The sequence below is a fragment of the Rhipicephalus sanguineus genome, chromosome 9 (genome assembly GCF_013339695.2).
Source record: "Rhipicephalus sanguineus isolate Rsan-2018 chromosome 9, BIME_Rsan_1.4, whole genome shotgun sequence".
Classification (NCBI taxonomy): Eukaryota; Metazoa; Arthropoda; class Arachnida; order Ixodida; family Ixodidae; genus Rhipicephalus; species Rhipicephalus sanguineus.
In genome coordinates this window covers 153,163,683-153,189,314 of record NC_051184.2, presented here as the reverse complement: position 1 = coordinate 153,189,314, position 25,632 = coordinate 153,163,683, and the positions used below count along the sequence as shown (strand labels likewise).

At 43.6% G+C, this 25,632-nt stretch overlaps 1 long non-coding RNA gene and 1 pseudogene across 3 annotated transcripts in view; one reads left to right on the top strand and one right to left on the bottom strand.

Moving 5' to 3' along the window:
• LOC119404029 (uncharacterized) overlaps nucleotides 1–21,609 on the bottom strand; it is a 43,209-nt pseudogene extending 21,600 nt beyond the window's left edge.
• A 44-nt stretch (nucleotides 21,610–21,653) lies between these two features.
• Nucleotides 21,654–25,632, top strand: part of LOC125759895 (uncharacterized) — a 10,422-nt gene continuing 6,443 nt past the window's right edge. For 2 of the 3 annotated variants that reach the window (XR_007417659.1, XR_007417658.1), the window contains exons 1-2: nucleotides 21,654–22,112; nucleotides 22,181–22,365. This is a non-coding gene — a long non-coding RNA (uncharacterized LOC125759895). Of the gene's footprint in view, nucleotides 22,113–22,180; nucleotides 22,599–25,632 lie in introns of all 3 variants that reach the window. The other variant, XR_007417660.1, reaches the window with a different exon arrangement.

The window sequence follows — 25,632 nt, the reverse complement described above, 5'->3', positions numbered from 1 at the left end:
ACACTGCTAAGAGAACTGGAAAGAAGGACCCTGACTGGCAAGAGACATGTTGCCAATGCAGCACTCTGGTGACCCGAAAAGGTGCCTTCTAAATAATAAGAAAAACTTGCTGCAGCTCAGCTTCAGAAATCCCAAAGAAATGCTCAGGGAAGAATGGCACAATTACCGGGTTGCATGAGGAAACGTTATGTCCGTCAGCCTTGCTTGCTTTACGCGATCGTGTCGACATTGCAGTAGGGTGCACATTTGGGCTGGTTGGTTCATAATTACAAGCAGAAGAAACAGTGTTAAACGGCAGCCCAAAGAGAGGACACATACCAAGGCACCTACTAACAACCATTAATGCTTTTGACTAGCATCGCCGAAAGCCTCACAGCAGGCTTCAGGACAAAGCAATCAGGAGCCTCTCAATCAGAGAATAACTTGCAGCAAACTGTAGAGATTATGTGCATTAGATCGCACATAATTTCAAAAAGGTGCTTAGCAGGGCAGGTGTTAGGCTGTTTTTCACTGCCCGAAATAAGATAGGTAGCCTGTGCCAACAATTCAATCAGGAGACTGAGGACATAAAAAGTTCTAATAAGAAGCACAGGCAGCAGTTTGTTGATTATTGTGATGGTGTTGTTTACTAGATTTCTCTATAACATTGGCATTTCGATGTTGGTCAAATAGGGCAGTGCATTAATGACCACACGTGTGAGCGTTCAAACGAGGTTCAAAAGCAACCTAGAGACAGTTAATTATCACCTCATTGCAATGATTGCGGCTGCCAGCTGTCTTTTATTAGACATTCTTGTCAAAATTTCATGATGAAGAAGAAGATAACAACTTGATTGACTTCTTTCAAATGGAGTGGGCTGTGGCCGCTCCCGCACCTGTCACCTAGGAGACAGCTGAGATGTCCTGTATCTCAGCGAGTTGGGTCTCCCAATCTTACTCGTGATAGTCTGAGCTTAGCAGCAGGGCTGCTCAGCTCAGACTATCATGCTCAGCTCAGCTCAGGCTCAGCTCAGACTACGGACCCTGTGCATTTGCAAAGATTACTAAAGATTTTGATCACTGTTTTAATCTTTTGTAAGTTTTTGTTATCTTTGCAAGTGCACATTTTTGGCTGTCAATGATGTAAGAACACATGGTACTTGGTCATGGTTTGAAAACAGTCTGCGTTCTTTCTAATAAAGTTAGTTGCGAGACGGAACTGTGTGGTGTGTATTCCTTCTATCTTGTATCTATCATTCTTGTAAACTCGACTTGCTACGCAACCAGCAGGAAAGAAGGAGACAGGAAAGAGGTCACTTTTTCTGCGCTCTTTCCTGTCTCCCTCCTTCTTTCCTGCTGGTTGCGCAGCAAGTCGAGTTTACAAGTATGAACCAACTAGTCTGCAAAGAAGTATTGCTTCTATCTATCTTTCACCCCCGAGGACGAAAAGCCCTCTTTACTCATTTGCTGCTAGATATCTAAGTCGCCAACCGATAAATCGGACACCGATAATTCGGACTTGCTCGGTAATTCGGACAGTCGCGCGGCACCGCCGATGATCCCATAGAAGTAATGTGTAAAGACGACTGATATTTTGGACAGCTGCAAGATCTACATCCGATAATCCAGACCCTGTCCGAGACTGTCGCGCACGCCAAATCGCCAGCCAGCTCCTCCGGCACCCCGTACCATACAAAGTATGGCCTCAGAGGTCAAAACGAAAGCTAATTGGTGATCTATGAGGCTTTATTTCGATCGCTACTTTATGCCTCAGAGATGCGCAATTGTAAATACCAATCTTGGAGGCACTGGTCAACTGTGGGAAATCGTATCGACATTGCAAACATCCTACATTCCGGTTCCTGTATCCCCGCGCTGCGCTGCTATCGCCGCCATTCTGTCGAATGCGTCTGCGGTAAAGTGTTTTGCGCGCACGTTCGTTTTTATCTTGAGACTTGTTTTATTTTACGCTCTGCTGTCTCAAAAGATCTGAGTTAAATGGCGCCAACTGTGCCCTCACAGCCAGCGCCGAAGGCCGTGCCGACGACAACGAAACGCGGCAGATACAGTACAATGTGCAGTCACAAATTTCACATGAATAGCACCTTCTACAATTATCTGTTGGCTACCACACTGCTTTGGTATTCTCAGGATGCGGTGTAGCTAAGTTCCATCAATTCAATCTTTATGGTTTCATTGAAATATATCGAATTATGCATCATAAAAGATAAAAGAAGAGGCTGAAAAATATCACGCATTTGCATATCGCTGCTTCATTTAATAGTATTTACATGATTCTAATGAATCTGAATATCTAATACCCACTCAGTTTTTATGAGCTTAAGATAGCCTGGGTGTGTGGCCTAAACCTTTGGTCGGGACCAGGCTAACAGAAAAATTGAATTATTGCAACTGTTGTATCATTTACACTTATCATACGAGATCATCAAAATGCTTGTTCCAAAGAAGAAGGCACTCACTTTCACTGTTGAAGAGAATGAACCAGATGGAGATCATGAGTAGGAGCAGTTTGGCCCGGTTGTAGCCCGGGCGTTGGCGGAACACCGCCCGTCCACCTTCGCGCAGGTTGTCCAGCCGCATCAGGTCCCGCACAAGCTCCCGCCTGCTCGTGCGATGAAGCTGGCTGCTGAACGGCACCGTCCAGCCAATCCAAACAAACATCACTGCCAGTAGCACGGCCGACGTCACATAGATTGCCGTGTAGTTGCCCCCCGCTGCCCGGAACACCTGTCCACCCACAAACAGCCCCAGCTGAAAGCCCAGTGTCAACGCAGGTCATAATGAAAGCGAAACGCACAGTCTTCAGCTCAGCAGAGGCTGTCCGCGTGCCATTGCTGTAGACGGAGGCACACACTGACACGAGGCCACCACTGAAGCCATTAGGAATTGCACAGAGGACAGTGGCAGTACAGTGGAGCACTGGTGGACATTACGGTGAAGAGAGTGGTCAGGTCCTGCAGGAATGCCACCGGAAGTGGCAACGAGAAGTGGTATCTTGTGGCCATACCGGTCACTCCAGGGACTGACAAAGATGGAGAGCAGGCCAGCTGGCACAAATTGTATGAGGAACAGGGCCAGGTTGTGCATGTTCGCATACCTGCGAGGAAAGCCACCACCAAGATTGCTCCAGGATGCGTTTGGATAACTATTTCTTTTTCTAATTTAACAACGTAGAAATATCCCTCCACACATCAAAAGCAAACTTATTTCAGCAGAAATAACAGAGAGCTGAGCTAGTTGGTAAGTATTCACTCTAAAAGACAGGGCGTGCGAACACACCACGGCGTTTGTGGTGTCTTGACTTCTTTCTTGCGTTCGTGTTTGCATGCCCCGTCTTTTAGAGTGAATTATTTCAGCATTTGCCTTTGCTTCAGCCCCAGAGGTGAGGGTGACACACAGAGCATACGCAGTTACGAGATGCTCCAATTTAAGAATACTATGATAATCGACAGTCAGAGTGGTGAAATGGATATGGGAAGCATAGCTGAGGACACGAAATGGTTATGTGCAGCGACAAAATTACGAGATCTGAAGACATAAAATGGAATCAGGTAGCGCAAGACAGTCTGGGTTGGAGATGACCGGAAACGCAGTGTACAAAATTAAAAACTAGACTGATGACAATGATGATGATGATAAGCTTGTGCTGTGGCTTTTCTATATAGCCCCGCCGTTGCTTTGAGGCAAATTTACAATGTTCTGGCAATTAAAAATGCATACATGCTATTATTGAAATCAATTTATTCTAGTAATTTCATGCATTATACAGCAGGCTCTCGATAATTCAAACTTGAGTGGGCCCCAGAATTTTGTTTGTATTATCGGAAGTTGTCGCAAGTATGACTCAAGGCAACATACCAATTTGTGTTGTAATGGAACATTCACAAAGCTGCCAACCTTGGGAGCTCAAGATTCTGGAGACTCATAAAATGGCACGGGAGGAGGGCAACACAACTGGCATGTGTTTTTATTAAGGTGAAAGCCTTAGATGCCTCATCAGATGCAAAAATTTACCTTGGCGGCATCGGCGGCATTAACAGAAGTGATGCAAAAGATCATCATGTGATGATGTCACCGTGTGACATCATCCTCATATGTGTCACTGCGATGTTACATATTGCACAGGTACGCATATATATTTAAGACATTGTGGGCCAACCAAAATTTTGAAATTTGTTTGCATTAACCAAAAGCTTTATTTACTGCAATTCTATGGCATGATGCAAATAGAAAGTGTTACACTGCAAACACATCTGGCGAGAGTAACAAACTAAGCAGTCAAGCAAGAGGACGATAAAGGGACACAACACACGCGCTCTACCTTCATCTTGCTTCAATGCTGGAAGTCTGTTACTAAGCATTACCAACATGACCAAATGTCTACTCTGCCCTCAATGAGTGAATGCAACAACATTTTCCTACGAACGGCGTTCAACAAAATATCTTTGGTTGTGAGTGCATACATGAGTGTTTGCAAGAAGGAAACGCACCGTGTCACATCGTCCTTGATAGTTACGTTCCAGGAGAGGTTGCGACACGAGCTGGCATTGATGGCGTGCCGCTGCCAACAGGCTTTGGTGAGCAGCAGGTCTTGGGTCATGACGAGCCGCATGGAGTACGACACAGCATACACAAACAGGAACAGCTCCAGATGCAGCGTGCGCACAAAGTGCAGCCAGTCAACGCGCCGCATGGGTGGGGCTTTCTTGTCTGCCATTGCAATGTCTGGCTCTGCCGTGTCCATAAAGCAGGTCGTCTGAAACATTTCACTTGGATGCAGCCTTGCGACAGCATCAAACTAAAAGTGCGCGCTTGTTGGTTGCAAAAAATAACACACTGATTTTTAAAATATTGTCACGTGGTTGTGACAGTTCGCAGCTGGTAAAGATGAAACTCTTTATTGGGTAAACTCGTGCCCAGAAAAAGAATTACATTCTAAGTGCAAAAATATCGGTGCACACAGTCATCGGATGCCGAACAAGCTGATCAGCAGTAAAGCATGTCGGCATTTGTATATGTGGCATCGAAGATTCCAGCGTTATCGCTGGTGGCCGCTTTAGTTCAAGAATGAATTCCAGTGCTCGTGTTGAGAGCGTAATCTAATCAGAAGATTCGAAAATACAGTAGAACCTCGTTGATACGTTCCCGCTTAGTACGATTTCCCCGCTCCTCAATCGCAATCGCGAAAACTAAAATTAACCCAATCCAGCTATGTGTAATATGTTCCGGTTAATACGTTCCCAGAAAATACTATTATTCGGCAGCAACGTTCAGCACCGCAGAAGACTGCGGTCGTATGATACGTTCTGCAGCCAGAAACTTTCATTTAGGCGTGAAAAAAGGGCCCTCTCATGTACTCGTGAAGCACTAAGTGGCAAACTGCCGGTGTGCAGCAAGGGCAGCTTCCCTGCAGTGCCTAATCTTCCCCCTCCACGTCTTCTCTGCTTTCCTCAATTGTCCCCTCCGCGTCTTCTTACTCGATCGTCCACACCGTGTATTTTCCAAATTGCTCGATCACCGCCCTCAGCCACTGCCTCAGCTCTCAGTCAACTACACGCCTACCCGAAGGCAGGCGGCCACTCTGGTCGTCAAAATCTTCAGACGGCTTTAAAAAAAAAAAGTCATTTCTGTAGCACTTAGCATGATTTCACTGAGTACTGCAAATCCTCTATCCGTAGCACAGTACCTAGATATGCACTCGTTCTACCCACTTTTGTTCAGACCCCATGACTACAACAACAACTGGGAGAACACTGAGGAGCTAATAATGCGGCATGAAGAAAGGATGCTGTCATTCTTCCAGTCCACCAGGGTTCGATACAAGACCTTCGGAAAGGCACATGACGCACACGCCACGTAACCATAGGAAGGCTGCCATTGTGCCCAGTGGATGTGGCCGATAAGACGTCATTTTCTCCAAACTTTTCTCCCAGAGCGCGTTCATTATCGGGTTGCTTCGCCCATCGCACGGTGCACTTTTAGTTGGCGTTCATTTTGCTCTGGCTGGACAGTTCTGCTGATCCGCGGGTCGCCAGAATCTGCCAGGACAAATTTGTTCTGGTAGATATCCGGAAGGTTTCTGGCTACTAGACGCCAAAAAAAGACTATGAGCACTCGCCGCCATCTTTGTGAGGACTCGGCGGATTGCAATGTGGGCATTTGGGGACTTCACCTTTGGTTGGCATTACGCCTGGCGTTATTTTATAAAACCTGTTCCACCGTAAGAGATGGTGCGATTACGAGTGGCGGTGAACGTACCACCGCGTGTCTCAAGTTAAGACAGAATGCAAACTATCAGCAAGTGTGTGCGCTGTAGTACGCGATAGCCGCGAGCAGCTGTCGCTTTCGGGGACACTATCACTTTTGCAAAACTTCGCATCGTGTTGTACTGCAATTGTTACATGGACTGCGCAGAGTTGAGCTTGTTAAGCCGTTAGCGGCGCGGCATTTTCTTCACGAACGAGGCAGGTTGTGCGTGATCTTGGGAACGTACGTGATTGTATACAAAATGCTATGCTCGAGAATATCACTCCTGCTCTTCGGCAAACCTAGGCCCTTATTTCCAAGCGGCAACGCAGAAGGAACCATCGCTCACGTGGCATAAAGTTTTGTTAGCAGCTACGGCGGTAGCGTTTCTTTACGTTTACACTAGTTGTCCCAGAGTTCGATTTTGCAATCTTCAGGTTAGTCTCGGAATGTTCAACACGTGACCACAATGTTGTTTCCCGTCAGGACCAGAACTAGCTGACTTACTTCTGGCTGCCAGCGCGCTGCCAGAAGTTCAAAAATCGAAAAGTCCCACTACGTCTTTTGAGAAATAAATGTTTTTTGCCCATGCACCTCTATATGGGCTTGTCCGCCTCAATTTTTATTAAATTCGGATCGTACACTTTCCCGGATGGTACGTTTATTTTTCGAGTCTTTTTTTTTTTCGGAAATGCATCAATGAGGTTCTACTGTAATCAGAAAGCTCGCTTAACAAAACACGCTGTAGGGCTAGTTGGTGATGCATATTTTTAGTTTTTAAAGATATCCAGCGCTAAACATTAAACACAAACACAAACACAAGCCCGTCCCGTGATGTCTTTCTGTGTGCTTGTGTATAAAGTTTAACGCTGGATATCTTTCAAAAAAAGAAAAAAAGATAATCGGGAAGGTTCCCAGACATTCCCGGCTCGGCCTGCACAAGGCAGTGGTTACATGTGTAGTGCGTCGGTTACATAATAATGCAGAAAGAAGCGCGTGTGGCAACATTTACACAACATTTTCTTAGGGTTCATAGCAGCACCTTCCATGATTCAGAATTTGCAATTATATTGCCCATGCTTCAGTTTACATATCCGTCATGGTACTTGGAAGCGCAAAATACTTTTAAAAGAATAAGTAATAGAATAGTACTAAAATACTAAATTTAGTAATAGTACTAAAAGAATAAGTAAAATCTAAAAGAATAAGTAAACTTCTTTTACTTCAGCTTTAATTTCTTTAGTTTGGGACCACAACGGACGGAAGGTGGATAAAAGTTTCGGACTTCAAAGGGTGAAGCACAGTGTGCTAGAGCCACACGTGAGAAATGCCTGGATAGAAAGCTCCAGAGGTGAGTGTGAACTGAAAACCGAGGTTTTTTTTTTTCCCCTTTTCAGTTTCACACCACATCAAAAAAATCTTAACATTCCAACTGACACAAAAATAATATATTTTCTTCCTTCTTCAGTGCAGTTTTGGTTGAATATTCTGGATACCCTACAATGCCACTGCAATGTCCTCACCTGGTCACTCTGAGTCCTGGTTCGTAGGAGGGGCGTACTGCTGCTGCTGTGGACACCCTCGAAGCCGTCCGAATCCAGTGACGAAGCCGCATGCATAGAGGGCTACCGCCTAATGTCCCGCTGTCTTGTCGTCCACTGAACCTGTGTTGTGGCTCACATGCTGTCTGCAAAGCTGCCAATCATGCACCAAAATGAAAGCATTATGATACTAACCACATTCTCAAATAACTACATCTACATTGAACTTGTTCGTGCGCTAGTTAGTTGATACTGGAGAATTCATCGTAGCACACGTAAAACAGACAAAGAATGCAGGAAGTTGGACAAAAACACATCTTGTACGTATTGCTCATAGTCAAAGGTGAAAAAATGGACACCAGCCAGGAAAATAAAAAAAAAACAAGACACTTCGGCTACCCTATGGCAGCCGAAACGTAGTTTTTTTATCTCCTTGCTTTTGGCAGGTGTCTGGTTTACCTTTGACACGGAAGGCAAACATAATATGCTTGTGGGGTCACCTTTGTGTCTATTTTTATTTGCGCTACAATGATTCCAACAGGTTCTAAGCAATTATTCAACACGTGGTGGCCACACTGCCTGTCTCGTCAGAGGTAATGGAACTTCTGCAACAGAACAACTGACATTTGGCCGAGTTGTATCTAGTTGAACACGATGAGTGGTCTTCAGCGCAGAACAAACGACAGAGGTGAAGAAGGGGCACAAACACAGCGCTGGTGTTCCATGTCCCTTCTTCACCTGTCAGCGTCAGTAGCACTCCAAGAAAAAGAGATTACCTTTATGTCGCGATAGAGCCTGAGCATGTGATGATGTGACGTGTGGTTTTTACATGTATAAGTATCAGTGTTTCCTGAAATAAACTTCAGTTGATAGTTTGCGCTTGTCTGTTTAAGTGTTCCTTTCTAGTCCTCGTGTTCCTTGCGCAACGTTAAATTTACCAGTAGGCTTCTTTACCTCTGTTGTTTGTTATGGCGTGGTTTGGCATGGTAGATTGTAAGCTTGTGTTTTGATGAAAGTTCATTCCAGTCTAGAGGGGAAGCCCATGGACCAAGTAAGCTTGTTTTCAATGTGCAATACATGGTCAGACCATCTCATGCGATAGTCGAAAACCATGCCGAGCGATTTAAACCTGTCCACAATTTATTATGTTCTAGCTTCAGGTCATTACTTGGTGATATCCCGGCTAAATGGCAAAAAAAAAAACAACCTTGGTCTTGCTCGAATTAACTACCAGACCATTAGCTTGAGACCACTTGTGGAGAGCACAAAGGACAAGATTTCCTTTATTGATTAGTTCATCAGCAGCGGAGCCACTAAGGAAAAGACTTGTGTCATCAGTGCACTGAATAAAACTTATGTTATGGGCTATGTTCACGATATCATTTGCATAGACATTAAAGAGGAACGGGCCAAGAAGGCTCCCCCGTTGAATCAACGGGGTACTTGAAACCATCAACAGAAACGACCTGCCTGCACATGCTTAAGTATGACCAAAATGTTCCAGGAATAGACCACGGATGCCATAGCTTTCGAGTTTGCCGAGTAATATTTCGTGATTAAGAAGGCTGAAAGCTTTAATAAAATCGACGAAAGTGCCAAGAGTCAAGTTTTTAGCTTCAATATTAGTTAAAATCATTTCCTGCAGCAAGAGCAAAGCGGATTCCGTGGACTTGCCCTTTCGGAAACCAAACTGACTGTCAGTAATGAAGGAATGCTCGGAGAAGTGCCCCCCCATCAATTCTCTTAAGCATTACTTTTTCAAGAGCCTTGGAAAGGACAGGAAGAAGAGAAGTCGGCCGATAATTTGTCAGCTTGTTCCTATCTCCTCTTTCGAATATTACAGTCGCTTTAGCACATTTCATTCGAGCAGGGAAAATACCCGATGTGAGCGATAGATTAAAGATATAGCTTAACCCTTTCAGAAGTTACCCATGAAGAATTATCCGTAAATAAATCAAATCGTAATTGTAATTATTACCCATGTCACTATGTCTGTGTGATGCTTTTTACGTTGCTATTGCAGCGAAGAGTTCTGTATGCCCATTCCTGCTTAAGGCCTGGTAAACAGGTCAGCAGTACGCACTAAATAAATAAATAAATAAATCGATACTTTATTTCAAGGCACTCAATATTCTATTGCAACAAAAATAATGTTGTAATATGCTAATTTATGCCTGTTACAGTAATTAGTTCCAATCAAACTGTAATTAAATATCTTTTTGTTCTGAAGCTATTCATGCTCTGTTTTTGCATAAATAGAATCAAATGTAAGGCTAAAAATATAATGCAAATTCGTTTTCGATTATGTCCATTTTGCACAAAGAAAAATTATACTTTCAATGTGGCTTGTGGGAAGCCGAACGTCGAACGACTCGTCTAAAATGGTAGTGCCTTCAGCAAAGTGATAATATTCAACAGTGCACTGCAAAATGAAGTTAAATGAAGACAAGTTTATTATGCAGGAGCTTCAATTCATCTAAAGCGCAATGTAACTTGCTCTTTCATAGCCCCTAGTCAACACAACGAGGAAAAAGAAGTGGTGTACACAATTGTGTACATAGCGTCTCAAAGGAGCATGGCGCTAGCAGATCCCCAACAAACTTGATTGACTTATTTGTAGGCCATCAGTATCAATACAACTTTTTAATTTTAGATTCATTACTGCACTAAAAACCTCCTTACTGGCTGATAAAGGGGAAAAAGATGTCTCTAGCCCTGTGATTCTAAGAAATTCAAGAGCTTTTTCGGGGTCCCAACCAAAGGTCAGCAAACTCACTCATGTGTTGACTCACTCAGACTCAGATTGGGTCGTGAGTCTGAGTGAGCCCGAGTGAGTCCAGTTGAGGAAAATATTGGCGAGTCTGAGTCTGAGTGAGCCATAAGCACAAAATATATTTCTTGAGTGAGTCTGAGTGAGCTCCACCTTTCGTTGCCGACTTATGGTCCTCTCTACTCATCTTCAGCATTCCTATCAGCCTTATATCGGCTTACGTTTATTCTCAAGTGTATTCACACATATCTCAGCACACTAGCATTCATGCACCACCTCACTATTTATTGATGAGAGGCGTGAGTTAGGGGAAGGGATGCCATGACCTCCCCCCCATAAACTCTTTCATGGGAAGTTCTTAATAAAAATATCTCACGTGAATTGCGTATTTCATAAAAATGTTCTTACTGGATCGATATATGATAATGATGATATATGATAAATTGTATCTGATGATACAAGATCAAACTGTGTATCGTAGAGCACTGATTATGTGAGATATTGGCATTAAACAGGATCGACACCATGATCGAAAAAGCTAATTAAAGCCAATGGACTCATGAGTCGACTCACTCAGACTCACTCAAACTCAGATGAAGCTGTGAGTCTGAGCCTGAGTGAGTCCGGCTGAATAATATATTGGTGAGATTGAGTCTGAGTGAGTCCGGCTTAGATAAAGTTTAGTGAGTCTGAGTCAGAGTGAGTCCGATTGAGGAAAATTTTGGAGAGCCTGAGTCAGAGTGAGCCCTCAGAGCAAAATATATTTCTTGAGTGAGTCTTGAGTGAGCTCCAGGTTTTTTGTCGACCTATGGTCCCAACTCAGCCTAAAACTTGTAAAGAATCATTGAACTTGTCTGCCAAAGTGAATGGGAACAGGCACGCCATCGATCATAAGCGGACCCAATTGTATATTTTTATTCTTATTAAGAAAGAATGCATTTAATAGTTTCCAAAACTCTTTCGGACCTTTCCTGCTATCAAGGTAACGCAACCGGTATGCAGATTTAGATCTTTGCAGCTCATTAGTTAGCTTGTTGCGATATTGTTTTAAAAGTAGTTAGGTGCTCAGGGTTTTGAGTGGACATAAAACGTTTGAAGAGCCTGGATTTACAATTCACCATTTTGACGTGCACAGTAGTCACCCCGGGCTTATGGAGTTTAGTGTTTGATAGCTTTATCTTCCAGGGAAAACACTCGTAAATTTCTTTCAAAGTGTTTAAGAACAGCTCATAAACATCATCAATTGAAAAACAGGTAAGAACACAGTCCCAGTCAGCAACACGTACACATTCATGAAAGTGGGAAAGTGTCATGTCAGTTACACACTGATAAGCAAAACTGTTCTGTTGTGTGTAACTTGGAGGGCAGACACATGGCATGGATAAAAAAATGGCGCTGTGGTCACTCGCATCCCAAGCAACTGTACCAGCAGAAATAACGGGCGAAACAATGTCAACTACAAGACGGTCAATGGCACTAAAGAAAGCGAGTGTTATCCTCGTGGCCAAAGTGATAAGGTTTGTGAAACCGTTGGAAGTAATACGTAGTATAATTCGACTGACAATTTATATAAGAAGATTCGAGCATATCAGTGCTGAGGTCACCACCAACAATGGTAGAGAATTGAGCTGCCGAGGTAAATCGAGAAATTCATTGAGATGTGCTAAAAACTTATCTAGATCACCTGACGGCGGCCTATAAACAACCGAAACAATTTTGTCTCCGATCTGAAGCACAAGCATTTGTTACAGTCAAAGGTCATTATAGAGAAGTCTTATAACACATCTCGATTTAGGCCGTTTTTCACGTAGACGGCGGCGACGCCTCCACGAGAAGGGCATTTCAGAAAAAGAGGATCATATCCAGACAGATTCATGAAGTAAACATCACATGAGGACCATGTATCAGTTAACAGAATTGCATCATAACTGTACAGCAAACTGCCAACAAATTATGAAAACTCATCAAATTCGTTACGTAGAGATTTAACATTAAGATGCAAGACTGAGAAATTATCTAAGTTGAGGCAACAGTTTACTTGATGTGGATTTAATAACTGGTGATACTCCATTTTACTAGCACTTATAGAGCCAACAGAGCGAGGTCACTCTCTGACCGAATGGTAAAGGCCCCTTCTTGCTTTCTGGCCAGTATCTTTCCATTAACATGCCAAGCAAGTTTAAAACTGAATCATTTTGCCTGCTCTTTTACAAGCCCGAGGAGGTCATGAGGATACTTGGTCATGTTTTATTTCATTGACGCCACACTGTCTGCATCCCTCAAGGCAACCTTGTTGCGAACCATTTGTCCCCGACGAGAAAAGCAGACAAGAATGACAGGAGTGCTGTTCTTTTCCGCGGGTAGCCTATTCTTTTCTACATACAATGACTGTGGCAAGCTGGCTTTCTCATTTCATTGGTGACATCTATGACAGAATGACTATGAGCGATCATGAGACACAACGATGAAGAGAACGACAGAAAGTGCCTCACTCTAGTAAGGCAGTCATTCCATACATGCAAAAGACTGTAGAGACAATAGCAACAACAGTGGCGTTTTGTGCCCCGTCCCCTCCTTGCCACAGAATGAACCAAGAGTGTTCTAATGTTTGAGTATCTGAAAAGGAGCATGTGCAAGGCCATGGGAAGTGCATGGGCTACTTATGAGGTACCATTTTCATGAGGGCACTGTTATATTGAGCAAACAGGCTGTTGTGTTAATGACCAGCTGCATGAGCATGCTTACTCGCTCAGAGGCTCTGTTGCGAGCATTACAAAATATGTGGAGCGAATCTTTCCTCAACAAATGCACAATCAGGCATCCGCAAGCAGCGAGCTCGCCAGATTTGTGATGCATTTGAAATACCCAAGCAAGATGACTCATGTATCAGTGTGCCCTCTTTGCATCACAGTGAACTATACTATCTATGCAATAGATTGCGGCTTGTTCTAGAATTGTTCTAGATTGTTCGGCTTGTTCTAGATTGTGGCTTGTTCTAGAATAGTGCTTTCTGCGCAGCTCATCTTTCGTATACAGGGTGTCCCAGCTATCACGCAGCACGATTTAAAAAAAGAGGAACGGCATTACGCGAAGCAAACCTACTGCATATTGTTCCTAGCACACTGGAGTAGCCACGGCTATTTTTTATGTTAATGAGGTTTAATTAATTAGTGGTAATTAAATTTGTAACTCAACAAGTACTCATTTAATTGTCAAAATCTCAATGAGGTGTATGTAGGCATGTTCAAATGACATTTAACTGCGCTACTTTCAACAACGTGCTAGTTGCGCGCTCATTTCTTCCGCTTGATCAAGAAAGCCCGCGAAATACGAAAAGTGACACGTGACTAGACTGTTGCGCGCGTCGGGAACCAGCGCCCTCGAACAGGCTCCCTATGAGTTAGACAGTATCAAGGAAAAAATGCAGAAAGGAAAAAAACACATCGCCCTATCTGCCACTCCCCGGTCTAAGAAACGCACCGCTTGGTTTTACAGAGTCAGGCCGTAATCAGAACACCTGCCGCGTTATCAGTGAGAACAATCAGCCGTGAGATATGGATGATTGCGGCGTACTATCGAACGGAATGAATCCCAGCGAAATTGCACGCATATCGTTGGCGCCCGACCTGTACCCTTGCCAAAATGAGGAACGCTGTCTCTGGCAACGGACAACAGGCAAAGCGGTTGTTTGCAGTAAGCTTATTTGAGGGCGCTGGTTTCCTTTGCGGGTGGGAGCGTAGTCACGCGTTATTTTTCATATTTCGCGGGCTTTCTTTATCAGCAGGAAAAAATGAGCACGTAATTAGTACGTTGTTAAAAATCGCGCAGTTAAATGTCCTTTGAACATGCCTACATACACCTCATTGACTTCTTGACAATTATGTGAGTACTTGTCGAGTTACAAATATAATTACCACTAATTAATTAAACCTCATTAACGAAAAAAATAGAGTGGCTACTCCAGTGTACTAGGAACAATATGCAGCAGGTTCGCTTCGCGTAATGCCGTTACTCTTTTTTTAAATCGTGCTGCGTGATAGCTGGGACACCCTGTATATTGCAGATTAAAAACACAATGAAGAATGCTTATCAACCAGCGTTGTGTCTATTGCCTTCACTTGTGGCTGTGCTGCACGATTTCTGCAAGCATACAGCTGAAAAGCACCCAGCAGGAGAATAAAAGCTGACTGACAAGAGTCAAAAGTTAAAGAGCGAAACACAAGAAATAGCCGTGTTCATTCCACTTTATGAAATTCTTGTAGACACTACGTGGCACACCAACACTAGTGAAATTGAATGTGACCTCAGAGAAGTAACAACATGCCAATATAACAAGGACAGTTCAAAGTCCTGCTCACCTCACAATTCTGAGAGGTAACACAACATTTTACAGATGTGAAGTGAGAACCAATCCACCTCTTTCATTTTCCTGAGCTGCCCTCTGCTGTGTTGGTAGGGGTTTGGTAGAAGCCGGGACAACCGGTATTGCCAGAAGAAAAGCCTCCAAGATGATGAGATATTTTGCGACTTTTCCACTAGGGGAGAACGCATGCGGGGAGGGGGGGGTGTCGCGAAAAAGGCAGATTGTGACTGCTTTTGTCACAATACAGTATGGCCAATGCAGTGCCGTGAGATGGAGAAGAAAGCAGAATTACCGATGCTCAGTCCAGGCAGCATGCACATTATTACAGAGAAACAAAAGGTTGTCCAAGACCCGAACAGAAGCGATAACTGATCCCACCTAGCTTGGCATGTTATTCGGCATTCATTTCCCTCGATTCTTGTGACAGGGTCAGCAATGTTGAGAAATACCTCCCCCCCCCCCCACTATTCTCTCCTTCCAATGCAGGACCACCCATGTCACAAAGCATGGACACAGTGTTAGACACAAGAGAGCCAAGGGGAAGCACATGTGACTTGGCCATGGTGTCACACCGTACGTCTAGGCCAGAGTTGCACGTAAGGCGTTACAAGTAATCAATTACATTTTCTTGTACTTTTGTAATATAATCGATTACCTTTTCAAAATTGTAACGTTCTGGGTAAGTCATTACATTTTTTTGTAACTGATTACTGGTACGCAATCAATTACTTTTTTTTTTCAAAATAAAGTTGTAATCAGCCTTCTACGTCAGTTCCCGTCCCGAAAAATATGCGACCGCTCTGTAGGGACCCCCTGTCCTGTCAGGCGGGGGGGGGGGGGTCCATACAGAGCCTATTTTTTCACATTTTCCTTGGCCTTACCTGCATCGCCTTACCCTAGTGCCAGCAGCACCAAAGCGTGACGCTTCATAGAGGACATGGACACTAGCATCGAAACACTGTGCAACTACAAGCTGGTGAGCAAAGTGTTCCTACGTTATAATACCGCCCTTCCCTCCAGCACATGCATTGAGAGAGTGTTCAGTGTAGCAGCTGACCTCTTAACAAGGAAACGTGGACGACTCAGCAACGACAACTTTGAAAACAACTCCTGTTGAAAGTTATCAACGTGTGACACTATACCACAAAAGCCACAGTAAGCCTCCTAGCCTTCACACAAGCCTACAGCTTTCTCTCTGCCATGCAAGCCACAGTAGTTCCCTGTAGTTTGAGTAAACTTGGGTTGTTGTGTTAAGGCAATAAAATTTTGAAGGAAAGTAACACAAAGTAATTGACTACACTTCTGTAATTGCTCAGTTATTTATCTGGGACTGTAATTGACCACCATAATCAATTACATATTAAAGAAAGTAATTGTAATTGTATTCAGTCACTTATTTTCTGTAACGTGTACAAGCCTGGTCTAGACTGTGCTACAAAGCCACTTGAGGTGGACACCACATTCAGACCATGATGCAGCATGCTGCATCATGGACTGGGGCATTGAGAAGTTGACAGTGTACACAGCGGCCGTGCACACTTGAACACAGGATCGTCTTTGTACACTCGTGCGCAGAATTAACACGCGAATAAACTCTTTGCACAATCGCTGTGAAAACAGCTATTCTGAATGTGGTATACTAAAAAGCAGCTAAATATTCTTTTCCTCTAGAGTGTGCAGTTTATGAATCAGGCAAATACGGAGAAGTGTTTTTAGAAACATCAAAAGCGGAATTAGTGAAAAAGCCCTTGCATGCAGCAAATTCAGCTTCCATTCCCCTTTTCCAGCAGTATATACTCGGGGACAACTTTCTGTGGCAATGAAGGGAAAGCTACGGGGGCAGAGCGTCTGCACATGTACTGCTACGCGAAGTAGTCCGGTTTGGCACGCGTCTCGTAACGCCATGGAAAGTGATGGCTAGCGTTGCATTTCGACGCAAACGCTGCTTAGCGTCTAAAGTACGGGCGAAAGGCGCGACTTTTTCAAGCACGCAAAAACGCAAAGTGACAACGTATAAAGTAAAAGAAATACAAATATCTCGCTTGTGTGCGCTGCGTTCCATCTCAAAAATCTACATGTAGAAAATGAAGGAGTATTTTATATATCTCACGCAGAAAATACGGGCGCAATTGTGGGACTACATTCATTAGCGGTAGGATACGTGCATTGTGGCTCTGTAGCTTTCCCTTCATTGCCACAGATAGTTGTCCCTGAGTATAGTAAGTTTAGTAAGCATAGTGCTGCTGCAAGTTTTCTTTTTCGTGAAGTAATTCCTACACGACTGACATTCAATGAACCACAGCATGTAAAATGCGGTGATGAAAAAGTGCAGATTCACATCGCATTACATGCATTATACACCTCCAAACTTGTGCTCTGTAGCAAGAAAAAGGAGTGACCAACTGAGGTTTCACTGCTTTTTTTTAAATTATTGGTAAATTAGGCCCACTGATGCTTCTGAACAATGAAGGAGAGTTTATGCTAAACAGCATAATGATATTTCTTACACAACTGCAGGCGCAGCACTGTCTTAACGCTGACTAAACCCTGGCAAGAAGCTGATACACCATGCGCATTGCGGCTGTGAATGCTTCATAGCTACAGGACTTCATGGGCAATAAACTTGCCTTGAGCAACGTCATGCAACAGAAGCAATTTCCAAGACAGCTGTAATTATTTGTGCCCTGAAAAGGTGGCCTATTGTTACGAGAAGCTGTGCCGGAGAACCGGCTGGCATTCCTATTTTAGGTGTGAAGCACCTTATGCGCTCGAGCTGTTGGCGTCCCCTGTCTGTTCTCACCCATCACGGTAAAGCGAGTGGCGATTAAGACGCTGTGTTCACTCAGGAAAAGCTCGCGAGAACACGTGCTCGTCCACGAGAGACAACGCCATGTGCGTTTCTGCAAGTGGCAAATAAGACAGCGCGTTAGCTCAGGAAAAGCTCTGTTTCTGCGATGGAGGCTGTCCTCTCATTGCTATTGACGTATCCCTATGGGAAACACCGGTGCTTAGAACCTTCCCAGGTTTCCCGTTAGTGCAACTGTCTTGTATAGTATAGTATAGTATAGTATAGTATAGTATAGTATAGTATAGTATAGTATAGTATAGTATAGTATAGTATAGTATAGCATAGCAAGGGATGGGAAAAGGAAGTGAGAGTGAGGAGGAGGGAAGAGAGGAGGGCAATGCCCCCAGATCTGCCGCTTCCGTAGTCTTTGCACTACCACTGCATAACTGCCCGAATTTTAAATTTTTTTCTATTTAACGACGGCAGGAACTTCAGCATGCTCATTTTACAGTTCTCCTGGTAAGAGGAGTGAGGTCACCAAACTGGGAAATTTTGCAGAACTCCTTGTGACAACGTCGCTGCAGCGAAACTCAAGTGGTGTGGCAGTTCAGAATGCAAAATATGATAGACTGTCTGCAGGTGTGTCGAATTCACACACATGGTTGCCAGGTGAAAAAAACAAAACATAGCCAAAAAGTTGGAAAATCTAGCCAAGAAGTAGCCAACTTGAGCTGAGGGCAGTAAAAGTAGTCACGTGTGCATGAAAACAACTGTAACATCTTTATTTATTTATTCTTGCCTTTGGACAAAAATGCGAATAAGTATAGCATGAACACTGCAAAGTCAGAATTCCTGAGATTAAAGCACACATTATTTGACTTTTTTTAGCAGTCATTTCAAGCAGGATGACTAAGTTTATTGCACTGCTTGAAAAATGACATTCTCCTCACGGTTCTTGCATGAGTTCTCTTTAAAAGGACTAGAAGTGCCAGCCTTGTGGCCATGAGCTCCCTTCTTACAAGTCATACTGAGGACGACAGTACCTGCTGTAAGTACTGTAAATAAACCTAATAGATTTTCTCTGTGCCCTTTCCAATTTTCTAATATTTGCTAATATGTGTGAATCACACACAGGAGGTGCGTACTCTATGTGTTCGTTCTACTTTAGGTTGGTAGCAATTACAAACATGCTAGAAGACTGGGCATGCAAACACAGACACAAGAGAAAAGTCAAGACGACACAAACACCAAAACGTCTTGACTCCTCTCTTGTATCTGTGCTTGCAAGCCCAGTCTTTTAGCCCGAATATGCACCAACTAGCTCAGCTCTCTGTTATTCCAAGGTAATTATAACACTCAAAGCTGTTAACGAGATATATAGAGTTGTTGACACAATAAGTGAAGGGTAAGGAATGTTTCTTGTGTGTAACTCTCATTATAATGGCTTTTTTCAGGATTCATGTTCGTCTGCCAAGTAGAACACCATGACTGTATCTTATCCACTGAATTATTTAACATTACCTGGCCGTTAGGGCCGGTTTATCTTTTCGGTAGTCATTAGCACAAGTTATATTTAATGCCTGATGAGCACTTGTATTTATCAAACCATTTTGAAAAAAACTAAAGGTGTACGGAAAACACGGATGAAAAAAGGCGCACATATACACACACAGGTACTACTTCGAACCAATTTATTGTGGCAATACCGTAGCATCACCTAATCGGCCTATATCAATGCACAGAAGTTCGAAGCCACTAATGGCGTTGTCACACCAAAAAATGGCATTGTCAGAGCAATTCATGGCATACTTATGCACATTTTCCCAATCTTCTCAATGTCTTCTGCCTCAATTATCTATCTTGTCAGCTGATTTCTATTTCTTTCAACAATTTAGAATGGGTCCGACAACAGAATGCAGTCACACCTCGTACAGTGCATCGCTAAAAAACCACCAGCCACGTTCTTGACATTGAAAGAGTGCCCACGTAAGCGATAGTTAAGGCAATGGCCGGTTTGACCAACGTAGCTGCAACCACACGGGAACAGTAGGCAATAAACAACACATTCAGTACATTCTACAAACATATTTTTGTGGTTCTTTTTGCAGCCACGTTTATTGTGTGCGCTTGTAGCTGTGATCTAGCAGAGCTTTTTCAGTTTGGCAGGGGCTTTGAAAAGACAACATGCACGTTTGCTCACTGAGCGATTTTTTTTCAAAGTATGGGAGACAGAGTGTATATATACGTACGGAATTGATGAAGAAATAGAAATCAGCTGACAAGGGAGATAATTGAGGCACAAGAGATTGAGAAGACTGGGCAAATGTGCATAAGCATGCCGTCAATTGCTCTGACAAAAATAGAATTAGATTTTTGGGGTGTGACAACGCCATCTTGAAATCTGTCAACTCTTAGTGGCTTCGAACTTCTGCGCATTGATATGGGCCAATTAGGTGATGCTACAAGTAGCAACGGTATTGCAACAATAAATTAATTGGAAGTAGCACCTGTTGTGTGTGTATATGAGTGCCTTTATTCGTCCGTGTTTTCCGTGCAGTTCACTTTTCTTAAAAATGGATATCAACGTGCCCACACTGCTACATTGATCAAACCATTATGCACTTGTATTTTTTCATCTTTGTTCCACCTACCAAACAAAATGTCCTACACGAGTGTATTTCAGGCTCTCTGAAAGTGGCCCCCATATATGCTGGTTAACGGCTAAACTGCTGAACCATTAATCGACCATCTCTAATAGCTTCATGTGGTCAACAAAACAAGTAAGACACATTGAAGAAAATACCAACTAAACATAATAGCTCTATCTCTTTAGTCATTAGCACCAATTATATTTAATGTTTGATGAGGTGAGTACAGTAAAATGAACAGTGAAATGTACCAACAAGCTCAACTGTCAACGCTTTAGCATAATAGCAATACAAATATTTTCTGAGATATGGTCACCCTTTGTATGTGGCCGGTTTTTCTAATATCATGCACAGCTTCAAAAAAAAGGAAGAAACATCCTTAGGTTGCAAGTTTAAACAAATGAAGGTGATAAGACGGTGCCTAATCAATTTGAAACCAATTATGACCTCAATTTTGATGTCCACCAGTAAGCCATTACCGCGAGAAAGAAGGCGAACTTGGCAAATGCAGCATGCATTTTCGACAACCGAAGGCTTTTGTTGTCAACGGCTGTGCTGTGTACGCTACTCGCCTACATTTCGTACTTTAGGCCACAAACTGCAGCCACGTAGCCAATTGCGCGCGTCACAGGAGAATAAACAAGCGATAGGGGTCATTGTGAATCGCTCGCCAGTTGCTTACGCGTCCGTATCGACTCGCGAAGCATAGATCGAAATGGACGGGAGGTTCGCAAATTGTTCGCGATTAAAGCAGCAGCACAGCGTTGGGCGCATAGAGTGCAGTTTCACACGAACGACTTCGGTGCCATTCCCATTTCTGTGCGCACAGATGCCGGTACACGAGAGCTCGCTTCAATGTCCGCGATTCTAAATAGTTGCACCGGTATTCCATTGATTTCAATGAAAACACGCTAAAATCTAGTCGAAAAGTAACGTAACCCACGAAAAAAAAAAAAAAAAGAAACAGCTCGCTCGCTTACCTCGTCGAGTGCAAGCGCAGTTGCAAAACGGTTGTTTACAAAGTTGGGAAAAGTTTGTACCGAGGTGATGGCTGTCCAGTCAGTCTCATCAAATGAAGCAGCGTCACGACACAGCAGTTCCTTAAAGCTGCCGATCTATAGACGCGCGATGTGACCACAGAACACTATACAGACCGCTGATACAAACTGCACACGGGAATCGCTTGCATAGGCGGCAGCAATGCTACACGGGGAAACGCACACCGCCCAGCAGCTCGCACCAGCGCGTGGGACCACGGTAGAAGAGTAGAAGGGAGGCAAGGGAGATGTGTGAACGAAAGCGTATCCCCGGAGTCGGGGCTCTCCCGGTTTGGCGCGAAACCGGATCTGACGTTACCATAGGGAGGTACTCCCTGCCCCTAGACAGGTACTGTTGTAGCTAGGGAAAGATCCGACGATTCCTCGGCCTTGTCCCCAGCCTTTACTTGCCTATGTGCCTATGTTCTACCGTTCTACTCGGTACCCTCACCCCCTCACCGCAGTCGCCGGCTTTGTTTGAGTTATGCCTTCTTTACGCGGTGTGTTGATAGGTGACAGCCAGGTTAAATTCATGTGCAGGAGTCGCCTTCACTTGAAAACATCCGTCGAGACCTGCACATTTAGTTTTGGTGGTTTTGACGCTGTGCGAATGGCTGAGGCCGTCTCTGCGATGCACTTTCAGCGCGTAGACTGACGTTGGTGGTAACGACGTTTGCGGTGCCAACGCGGACCCTCAAGATATATGCGACAATATAGGGGTACGTATTCTGAAATTGTGAGATGCTTGGCATCAGTCACTGAAGGTTGTATTTTCTTTACATTTTAGAAGTTAGTTCTGCAACTGCAGCACGATGTGGCCCCCGTGGTGTATACGTCTTCAAAGTGCTGCCACGTTGCTCCAGCTCTGAAGACGCCGATGCGGAGCGCCAGATCAAGAAAACGCGCTTGCTGAACCGCAAGCTGACGGCTACGCTGAAACGCCTGCCGTGTGTTCGAATCTTGAACGCCGAGGTAAGTTTACGCTGACATACTGGTGCGCGCCGCTGAGGGAAATGCCGTACCGTCGTGGTCGGCACGCAGCTTTTTTTAAGAACTTTTTAGCCGCGCTAGTTGCTCATTGCTTGCGGTAAAGTGATGCGGTAGAGGTCTTGCGGGTTATAATACTGACATGCCGACCACGACGGTATGGCATATCCGTATTGCTGCACGGTAAACCTGCACTGCCAACAGACCCGATCAAAGCGGTATGTAGATGCGTACCGTCCCGCACCGCATTCTAACGAATTTTAAAACTTAGTTGTAAGTGCTCCTAGCAATTTTCTCCCGTGTATATGCGTTCATCTGAAATACCTGACTGTTGTTATTGACAAGGCGTTCACACGATGTTGAGATACAGGGAAAATACCGAAATGAAGGTGACAATGCACGTTAAGCACGTGCACACCTTTTAGTGATCTTGCATGTGGCCATTATACACAGTGGAAAACAAGGCCTTGAAATTTAATGCCCTTTCTTTAAGACGGTGACATACATGGACAGTGAGGATGCTTTTCAGTATTTAGATTTAGCGGAGTGAGGCAACGTGGTGCCATTTTTAGTAGAGGCATTTGAGAATACATGGCTTGCATGTGCCGTCACATGAGCTGGCTCGTATGTTAGAGACAATTTTGATAAACCATTCCAATGTCCGTGGAATGGTTCATCAACAATGGCAGTGGTAGTGACACAAGCATCCTAGCCTTTCTCACCGAAGGCCACTAATAGAGTAAGACAGTGTTTTCAAGGCATGGGAAAAGAAATGTTTGACTGAAACATCAGTATGTGGTGATACCAAATTCAGAAAACCGCCAGTGTCCGCATCTTCTCAGTGACAAACCAACTCACTATGACGTTGTTAGGTAACTTTTGTTGCCCTTGAATAAATGAAAGCCCACAAGTCACTGCTATCTCGATCTGTTTCAGTGGACGAATGAAAACCCTGTCGACGAAATGGGTTCATGTATGTGAGGTACTTTTGAACAAGGCAACAATTAAAATTAACGTTTCAGAACCACTATGGGCCCCTTGTTCACAATAAAGAATGCGAAGAGGGTGATTATTTATGGCCTAGGTGCCAGTGGGTGCTGGTGTATATCCTGGGTAGGTCAACACATGTCCAGCTAAAGTAAGTTGCACACATACCACATTTGAGATCAGATGTATAAAGATTTTTCTCATTGCGATTAGAGCAGTGGTGTCCAAATTAATCGCTTGGTTAGTAATGATAATTATCCACCAGTGTTTGAGCACGTCTGCCTTTCTCAAGGCACTTTTTATGGTGTTTTGTTGTTTGTTTGAACTTTTTCGTTCCAATAATGTAGGGATGTGTCACAGTTCACGCATTTTGGGGTAACCTCCTGGAAACTATTTGTCGAAGGAGCACTTGATTCTTTGGGAGGACAAACGGGAACAGCAAAAGTATGTGGGCATCCCATGGTGCAGGGAATAAGCGAGTCAATTGCAAGATTTTTTTTACACTAATTGTGTGAGAAATTTCCCAGATGCCAAAAAACACTGGTAACATGACAGCTCACACATGTTAAAGACCTCTTGGAGCAAATAAAAGGTTACCCAGGGGGTAATCTACAAAATTCCACGCAATGAACGTTCGATACCGACTTATATCAGTGAGACTAGAACCTCAAACAAAGTTCATCGTCAACAAACAGTGCAGCAGTGTACAATAGACAAAGAAGGAACGGTTGTCTTTGTTTCCCTTTTTGTCTGTTCCACTCCTACCCTTTTTGTTGAAGATGGATTAGCAATTAGCCCAATCTCAAAGCTTGCCTCAGACGAAGGATTCAACACCAATATCACACTCGTTGGGCTTTGGCAATTTTAGAGCCCTGTAAAAGCCTTTATTCATCAATAGAGAGCCATTGGGTGTTTTCCCATATGCCTTACAGTTTTGCCATTGAAAGTTCTGTCTACTTAATGCAACAGCTTAAACATAATAATTCTAAGTTAGAAACACAGACAACTAACTGGCTAGAATGTGCTATCATATCCTAGTGGAAATGGAAGACCGTAATTATAGTGATAGAATCTAGCACACTTTTTGCAGTTTCAACAGGATTTGCATTTTTAAAATGTTTCAATGTTGCAAAAACCGGTTTTGTTGTGCAGCCTGGTGGACAGGCCTTCATACTGTGCAAAGGAGCGATTCGGATTGCTGTAGTCTTCTGTTCTTTACATGCACCATAATTCGTGCTTGATATTACAATCTATATTATTAGGCATCCCCACTTTATTCTATGCTTTTTATAAGGGCAAAAGGAGTGATTGCTGAGAGGCGGCTTTGCCATCACTGTGACTAAGGGAACTGCAACCTGTGTCAAGCCGTGGTGCTTATGCGCAGTGCGTATACATGCTGAGTGCACAAACACGAACCACAGCAACATGGCTTTATAAGCACAATGTTGCTTTCTTATAGATAAGGCCTTGCTCGTTTGCTGGCGTATTATGGCTAAACTCCACTGTTTACAATGTGTTGTGTTATGACTGAATTGGTGCGTAAAATTGTGATAAAAATTTCGAGCCATTCCATTTGTGAAGGCAGGTTACCAGTGAAGCTGTCTAGCACATAACACACAAATATGAACAAATGTATGAACTCGTTTCTTGTTTGTATGATTGGTGGTAAATGTGATGAAAGGTACCACCACACATTTGTTGTCTTGATCGGTGGCTCATTATTTTTGGTCATGGTGATGACGATGGCCTTATTGTTGCTATGATGCGCAGTGATCAGCTTGGTTACACCCTTGCACATGTTCTTAGCCACAGTCTCATCTATGCCTGTCTGGTGGTGAGGTTTGTACAATTGTGTCGCACAGGAAGCCAAAGCATTCTAACACAAATTGCATAACTACGTGGTTTTGTTTTTGTGTTTTATATTTTTTTCAAATTAAGGGTAAAAATTGGGTGCTATTTTCCAAGCTGGTAATTTGAGAGAAATCACATTTTTTCGTGAACCATCATTGAACTGCATGTTTTTGGGGGGTTTAGTTTAGATGCTACATGAAATACATTTACACAAATTGATAAGTCAAAAGGACAGTAAAGAGCCTTGATAACATCTAGGAAAAGACACATTTAATTCACAAAAAGCTGATCACACGATTTTTTTACGCGTCCTTGTTAACGTACATTGCCATTGCGTGCAGCATGTTGTCTTCATTCGAGAGCTGGTCTCCCTTTTGGATGTACCGAGGCATCCACTTCCACCTTGAGCCCGCA